The sequence below is a fragment of the Olea europaea genome, unplaced genomic scaffold (genome assembly GCF_002742605.1).
Source record: "Olea europaea var. sylvestris unplaced genomic scaffold, O_europaea_v1 scaffold2847, whole genome shotgun sequence".
NCBI lineage: Eukaryota > Viridiplantae > Streptophyta > Magnoliopsida > Lamiales > Oleaceae > Olea > Olea europaea.
Window position 1 is genome coordinate 41,584 of NW_019246987.1, and position 9,268 is coordinate 50,851.

The 9,268-nt window shown below is 37.6% G+C and overlaps 1 pseudogene; it reads right to left on the reverse strand.

Moving 5' to 3' along the window:
- Positions 1-4,147: 4,147 nt before the first annotated feature.
- LOC111384119 lies at positions 4,148-8,318 on the reverse strand (annotated as a pseudogene).
- Between the last annotated feature and the right edge of the window lie 950 nt (positions 8,319-9,268).

Sequence of the window (9,268 nt, forward strand, 5' to 3'; positions counted from 1 at the left end):
GCAGTGGTTTCATGATCGACGTGCAGAATCACATAATTGCACAAGCGTGCTAGCCCCAGCACAAGCTTTAAGGCTGCAGAGGTTGCGAAAAAGTTAAATGTCGAACCATTGTGCTCTCCTTATTACACTGCTGAAAACTAGATGGCTGCGTATGTTGAAACCATATTTTCGCTTCCAAACGAAGTCGAGTAGGAAGTTCCCGATCACATTCGCCTGTTCAATACATTGTCGCCACCTCTCATTGAATCAAGTGATCCTGGACGTCCAAACAATTGCGAAAAATAGTTACAAATATCAAAAAAAATAATTACAAATATTTTATGAATCACAATTAAATTCGTATAAATCATACGCTAACTTATTTCGTCAATTTTGTATCCATGACTAGTTGATTCCATCAACCTTATGTGCTATACTCAAAAATTCTATATATTTGATTGCGAAAATCCTAAAATCGCCCCTACAAATGAACAAATATGTGTTAGTTCGGTTCCAATTACGTACGAACTAATTACTAAATTAAAAAAAAATATTACAAAGACTTACGATATGGACAGTCTCGCCGTCGTCGTGTCCCGCACGATGGCTAGTTTGTCATCCACAGTCAAGCCCGCATGTCTAGCCATCATAGGAACGATCACAGTCACAGCACTAAGTTCTTCTCAAGCTGTCCCTATGTCAAACATGAATGATCGGGGCACACATATCATCGAATCAGGGAACACGATCTCCAATGTGAGGCAGTGCTGATTCACGATCACTAGAATGTACAAATACGTACAACCCTCCCATGGCTTTCCCCCAACACTCGGCGACAGCCTGATGACCAACTCGAGTATATACACAGAAAGCACGTACTCATTACCTAGAAGCTGGAGCGACTGATACTCAATGGTAACGGAACGGAAGAACTCGGTGTTCAGTATTATGCGACCAAGCTTGTGGAATGATTGTGGATATCTCTCAACTCGATCGCGCAACAAGTCTATGGCCATGTCGATGTGCTACTCAAGAAAAACAAAGACATAAATACTTATTTCATTTACCAAATTAAACATAATGTATACAAAAAGTAACAATAACACTTCATTTACATCGTCGGCGAGCCAAGCCCCCAAAGTGGTGATATCATGGAACCACTTGTATGCGTCCAATATCGTCCTTCTGGCTATCATGTGCGTGGCTCTGAAAATAAAATAGAAAAAACGTTAAACGAAGCATATACGAGTTCTGGTAGTCTACTAAATCATACAATACTTACCCGGGCAACATTCTTCGTCACTCAGCCTCGAATGCTTTCCACTTGGCATGGTCGACCACCCGGAACAGATTGGGGTACGTCCCATTGACAAACCTCCTCCTCTTCGCCTCAGCCGTGAAGGGAGAGACGATGTACTGTGACAGCACTCCCGGCCTCTTGCCGACCACCGTCTCTGGCATGTCAACAGCACGCTTTTTTGCCTTATACATTGTCACCTCCTCCACCCCAAAGCTCGCAGCCTCCTCCATCCCCTCATTTGCCACCGTCTCCGTCCTCGACGGGGCCACTCCCTCAGTCTCTGTCCTCGACAGGGCCACTCCCTCATCTGCCACTGTCTCCCTCCCCAACGGGACCACTCCCTCATCTGCCACCATCTCCCTCCTCGACGAGCCCCCCTCCTTTGCCACTACTCCCATCCCATCGCGCTCCACGGATAAAATAAATGATTCCCATGCATCATCATCAAGTATGTATAACTGCAGGAGACCCCAATCTCTATCACCCTCTCGATCACCCCCTCAATCACCATCAGCATCAACCCATCGCCTACCGGCTATATCACCTCGAAGTGCTGCAATCTCATTCGATAAATCTTCGACCCTTCCAACCAACTGTCGTGCCAGATCATCAACCCTCTCTATCATCTCTCGACGCAGCCCATCGACCTGCCCCACTATAAATCTGCTGAGACGGGCATACAGATTATCAAAATAGTGCCCCTGACTACTTGCAGGAAGATCCACAGGAAAGGTCTCTAGACGGGGAAAGCGGAGGAGATGCCCTCGACGGCGGAGGAGATGCCCTCGACAGAGGTGATCGTCGATCAATTGGATCACACTCCTACACAAGCAACAACATTACAAATTATTAACTTAATCCGTAATTGTTAACTCATACAAAACGATAATCAATAGATTTTATTCAATTCGCTCACCCAATCTCGATCGTGAATCGGATCTGACATCTGGTCGTTTTAGGTGTGCGAAACACCTAATTCACGCACAAGACGCTGAGCCTCCTCCTCCATCGACGGCGTCAACTTAGTTATGACTTCAAACTGACATATTAACATTTGAAATAGTTAACGATCATGCAATCAGATGTTAAATCACGCACAATATAAATTACAAATGCATAATACTCACCTGAGGATCATCGAGGATAGCCGATAACTGTTTTCGAGTGGGACATCTTTCCGATCGAAATGCTCTCCAATGATGCATCCGAGGACAGTATGTCTCCCCTCACCTCGCAAAGCGGGCACCCAATATGGGGACGGTCTCATACGCCCAGATCTGCAACACATACAATTATTATATATAAATTCAATATGAAAATAATGTTAACATTCATTATATTAACCATTTACCTGCACCTCCATGGGCAATCCATAGGTGTCGTACTTACGCATGGCTCCCTTCGGCTTCAAGTACGATCTGGTGAAGACGTGTACGGTGTCCTTAAAACATCTCCGACCCCACGAATAGTTATTGAAATGATCGATGTCGTCAACGATCTCCAAATGGAAGAGGTCAATCACAATCTTCTTATGGTGACACCGCACCATGCTCTCAAAGATGTAGACCAGACCTAACTTTAGTCTATCTAACATCTAATCACACCTCCTGATGGCGTCCAACAGCTGTGTAAGAAGCACAAATCCCTGTCCCTCGAAGTAAGCATCATGAAGCCTATTTCTTCTCTGAGTCCCATCACAAGCTGTTTCATCGCTCGTAATCTTTAATCCCGTGATCATAGCAAACTCGAACATCGAAAAACTGGCGACTTTACCCCCAATTGCGAAGTGGAGGGCATCGCCGTCGACTGGACTCAGCAATCGACATAGAAGTATATCAATAATCTAACCCGAGTACTGCAGATCTCTCAATGGGTACAAGGGCTACATGAAGAACTGGTGCAGCATATCAACATGCTGATCATCGAGCAGCTCTAACACAGCAGTGAAACTGTCAAAACTACTATTCCACGTAACTTTACTTGGCATTTGTCTCAACTCTACGTCAGCAATAATGTGAATTTTTTTTATCAGATTATCAATCATGTCAATTTTTCCCAATTATCAATATTTTTTTAATCAATTTAAGTTCAAAAAATATTTAAATTTGATGAACGAAAATAATATTATTTATCAAAAACTAATAATAAAAATAAAAATAAATATTAAATTTCAAATTAGATTTCCAACAATTATTTCAAATTACAGTTAAAAATATTAATTAAATTTGCTGAACGAAAAGAATATCATCCAAAACTATTAATAAAACTAAAAGTAAATAATTTATTTATATTCAACGACTAAATAAATTATTACTTATCAAAAACTAATAATAAAAATAAATATTAAATTTCAAATTAAATTTCCAACAATTATTTCAAATTACAATTAAAAACATTAATTAAATTTGATGAACAAAAAGAATATCATCCAAAATTATTAATAAAATTAAAAATGAAAAGTAAATAATTTATTTAAATTCGATGACTAAATAAATTATTATTTATCAAAAACTAATAATAAAAATAAATATCAAATTTAAGTCCACAATTAAAATAATTATTTTAATTCGATGAATGAAAAAATTATTATTTACCAAAAATGAGAAAATAAAATTAAATATTAAAACAAAAATTAAATGTAAAAATTTTATTTAAATTTAATCATAAAAATTTTATTTGAATTCGACAAACTAAATAACTTATTATTTATTAAAAACTAATAATAAAAATTATTTAAAATTAAATTATTAAATTATATGTATAAAAAAATTGTGCTGAAAAAATAAAGTAGGCCGACAATCGGGCTGGCAGTCGGCCCAAACCGACTGTCAAAAGTCGTTAACTGTCGGTATGGGCCGACTTAATTGTTAAACCCGACTATTAACAATCGGGTTAACAGTCGGGTTTTAATCCAAAATTGCCGGCTGCTTGTTCTTTAGCCTTTCTCGTCGGAAAATCGCCATTTCCGACGAGAAAAGCTTCCAAATTTAAAAAACAAACCATTAAAAACGCTATTTAAACCCTATTTTACTTATATAAAAAACAATATATTGAAAAAATCTCCCACAAAAGAATCATTCACACTTTTAACCAAAATCTAAACATTAATCCAACCAAATATTCAATATAATAACGGTTACCTTAACAAGAAATAGTTCGCCAGTAATGGACTAGCAAGTTCTCCAACTGACTAGAAAACGACCTTTCTTTTTTCAGTTTTGTGAGAAGCTGAGGGGTATTTTCGGATTTTAAGCTTTAAATTCAATTTTTGTTTTTTTTTTAAATTAAAAAGGCGGTCAAATGTCAATTTGGAAATAGATATGGGTTATCCGGTCATTTCCAACAATTTCCTCCAAAAACAGAGAATGAACGACTGAACTTTTGAAAATTGAGTGTGCCTTCTGCCAGTTTGCACATTCGAGGAAACGTTCTAAGGCCTTTAATCTATCGCCATTGTAATTGAAATATATAGCCTGCATTTGAATAGAGAGGAGGCAATATGAGATCTTCGCAGAAAGACCGTTAATTGTTTAATGAAATCTAAGAAAGCAAACTACCAGTATCAATATTGATTTCAAGTTACAAAATGTCAAGGAGGCCCAAATATCTAGACATCCTTAAATATACCCGTTAAGAAGTCTTGTACAACAACAATCTTAAAGGTAAGGCAACATACGCGAACATATTTTTAGCAACAATCACAGAAAGATCTACCAAAAAAAAATGAAAATTAAAACTAAAGCAGGACGAATTCATGCAGTAAATTAAACTAATTTCAAGCATTATCAACTCACCAAAGCTTCATGCAACCATGCTGAAGGAATGCCCTGTTTTTCGATGAACTGTTGTTGTAAGACATCCGTACTCCACACTTCACAATATTGGAAGAGAATTTCCCTAATAACAGTAGCTTGTAGATAAGGATAATTTTCACGATGGGGCATACGAAGCACCACATAGATCGCCCAATTACATTTCCCCAAAAGAGCAACTAGGAAACAAATCCCACGTCAAGAACATGAAGATCATTAGAACTGAAAGTACCAATGGCCTCTAAAACTACACGCTGATGCCAAATCATGTGGTAGTCAAGTGGATCATTTGTTGACGAGAGTGCACTGAACATGGTCTTTAGAGCACCAAAATCATTTTCTTGTCTGGCATGAAGAAGCATTAGACAATAAGCAAGATCGAAACATTCCACTGTCTCCCAATTGCGTGTGTCCTCTTCTATTGGGTCTTCATCAATGTAAACAGGAACTGGATTCGGCACCCATCCATCATTAACAAGCTTTTGATATGTGTTGAAAACATCGGGCAATGAAGTGTCCGGTGGAAGCTGATACCACATCAACAATAGTCAATTTCCACACCATGAATGTTACCAGAAAGTAACTCAAGAAGCCTCACCCTTTCCTCCTCAATAAAACTGAAGTCCATTCCATTTTTTCTCCAAAGATCTAGCTGATGAGCAACGTCAGCGCAATTGGCAGTCTAACCACCAGCCTGGCTCAAAAGACAAACCAGTCTTATATCGCCTCTAGAAGCAGCAAGTTCTACAGCATCATCCATCTGTCGTCCAGTAAGAAGCAAGAATATGTGCTCCAAATCACTAAATTCGTTCAATGAACTTACTTCCTCTTGTACGCGGTGGTATATACTCTCTTGCAGCCAACAACTAAATTCTACTCGCCTCATCAGTGGAAGTGCTTCCAATTCAATCTCAGGAGCACTTTCCATACCATCAGGCATCATATCCTACTCATTGTCAGATTTCACAGACTTCGATTTCCCACTAATATTCCTAGAGGAAAAGAGAAATTTAATTAACTCCCATACCATCACTTGGTGCATCAACAAAACACGTGAAGCATAGGATAAACCAGGCAACTCCAGTTGCCTCTCAACGATGCGATGTTACTCCGACAAATCTCTGACAGCATCATGCGATTGCTGACAAGTTTTTGAAGCTTTAATTTGAAAGACACCTGTTCAACTTCTTTTGTTTCATGACTTAATTCTTTGTGAAGATTGAGAGGAGAATCAAAACAAAAATCACTGAGTTCCTCTCTGACTGTGCTATTCTCATCCCTTGTAACTTTATCAATTGCAACATTTTCAAGATTGATCATTGAAGATAACACATTTTGGTAGCCAGTGCTCCCAACAGGCATGCCATAATGAACAAGGACGCCATTAGGGCCCCACCCTACTCGAAATAATCTACTCATGAACAAAGCTGCATCAACTATATTATGTGAATGGCTTCCACTTACTGGCGTTTCATGCTCAAGGTCGAGCTTAAAACCTTCTGATTTTGATGCCTTTAGGTGCAACCCCTTATTTTGTTGGACCATCAAAATGGATCCAGGAGAGCTAGAGTTATAACTTCCAGGGTTATACTCAATCAAAGCTAATGGAGTCTTGTGAATCATGGGAGGACTTGTCTTGCGAAATAATCTCTGGGAAGATTGATGTGATGGAGATCTTGAAGATTCTTTAGCAAAAAGAGGTCACTCACATGAATGCATATCATTGAAATTCTGTATGTCCTCTTCCTCTACAGGAAACATCAGCATCCTCATTTCTCTCATCTTGATAGGATCAAGCCCAAGATGAGCAGGTAGAGAATGTGAAAGCAAAGTCGGGTCCACTGGAGCAGTTCCATTATCAATATCTGAAACCTCACCATCAATCATCTCGGCAAGATCTTGAGCATCAGGAGACGCACTGTTCATTATAATATCTTCTTCATCATCTTCGCTCAGGCCAAATCTGCTAAAATGCTGTACTAAGAATTTCCACTTGCCATTTATTGGGTCAAACGAAATCAATTGTGCTCACTGACTTTCTGTCTTGCACTTCAACTTTCTTAAGCAATCCTCATTACAATGATTGAAAGATTTTGCTTGCAATAGTATTGTTACTTCAGCTAGCTTGTTAAGTCCCTGACCAACCACTGGCTTTGAACTTTCATCTTCATATAAAATAATCTCACATCTATTGAACTTTATGATTTGGTCTAAATTCAACCATCTAACATCTGTTTCCCCAATAAATTTTACACATCCATAACCAACCCTGCCAACAGTAAAGTCTTGAACTCTGCTGCAAAAGCCTGGACTCATGAATTCCCAAGTAGCCAGTTCACTCAAACAAGGCTCCGTATAATAATCAAAAGATCGCAATGTTGGTAAAGAATCTTCAATGTCACGTAAAACCCTACATGACAGAGCATTATCTTCACTGTCCAGAGAAATTCTTCTTCTCTTATATTGTGATTGAAGAACCAGAACAGGGTCGAATATCCCTACATCAACTTCCATTGTTGGGTCCAATCAATCCAGACTATGAATTTGTAGTCAACTAAAATATGCCGCAGGGCCCTGACAACAGTAGATACAACTCATATTAGATAAAAAGCCATAATTTAAATGAAAAATATCTAGATCCACTAAATAAGTGACAATTTATCGTTAAAACCCACCCCCTCCCTTAAAATTTTGGGTGAAGAAGAGGTATAAAACATGAGGACTTGAAGAATTCATTCCTCAAAAAAATAAATAAATAAAAAGACAAACAGACTATTGTTCAATAATTCACACCGCTTGAATTTCGAAACCCTTTTTCTCTGAGTTAAACAGTTGCTGCCCTTAATAAGCTACAATAATATTTGAAAGTCATTCTGATCCCAATATTCCAAATCAATTTGCAGCAGAACGACACATCTACAATGCAGGCATCCATTGGACATCATACCAAACTAAAACCCTACTCCTCTAGATGAAACACTAGAATTACCAAATCAAGGAGCTATATATTCGCTACACTGCATTTATAAATGAAAATATATATCAGACTCAATTTGCAGATTCGTATAGGCCTTAGTACCATGTACTAAAATGACAAAGCCCAAATTGACAGAAAATTTTATTAAATCAGAAGTATAGAAATGGAATAGACCCGTTTAAGTACAATTCGGGTTGTCGGGCTCCGATTTTTCGTTTTCACTGCAAGACAAAGAATACGGCTCGACGGGAGAGACAACGGCGGAATGGTTTTAGAAGTTGCATATAAGTAATTATTACCGTTAAAGCCATTTTCAATTTTGACCTCCAAGCTTTGAGGCAGTTGACATTCTGCCCAAATTTTTCCATCGTATTCATGAGCGTAATAGTAAGTTAAATTAGAAAGAATTGACGAGTATCAACTTATTTAAATGTCAGCTATGTAGCTGTGATTTATCATCTAAAATCATATGACAATGCTTACAACAAGATATCTAATTCCATGACGAATGTGAATTTATCGAATTAGAACTCGTTGATTGCAATTTTAGCCCTTTGTTCAATAACATAATTCAATTATGAAAATTTATTCTCTTGTTTATTTATAGAAAATTGCTCGTTGTATTAAATTATCATCTACTTTTTATTTAACCAAAACCTTGAAATGGAATATAAAAGTAGGGTAATTAACCAAAAAAAAAATGTCCCTATCGTTTGCATTTATTGCTAAGTAGTTCTTATCGTTTTAAATTTGACATTCGCACCTTCATTTCAAATATTTCTTGCAAAATTGATCATTTCTATCAATTCCGCCATGAAATAAATGCATCGAATTCACTCACATTATCTGAGAAGGTAAATTAGTCAAGTCACTTCTTCTTCTTCTTCTTCTTCCTTTTTTTTTTTTTTTTTTTTTTTTGGAGAAAAGATTCTTGTATTACTAGACTAGATTGTAGAGAGGTTTATCTTGACCATTCATAAATACAAAAGTTGAATTGGAACATGATAAAATCCCAAGAGTGAATAAACAGCGCCAAACTTCACTTCTCCAAAATCTTCCAAAAGGATGAAGCCACCCCTTGAATCCATTCCACTACAATCTTCCCACTGCCGTTCCGATATCGACAAAATTAATGTCGACAATGTAAATTTTATTTTCAATTCCTAAAATGGGTCATGGTTTTTTAGAAATCAATTTTAC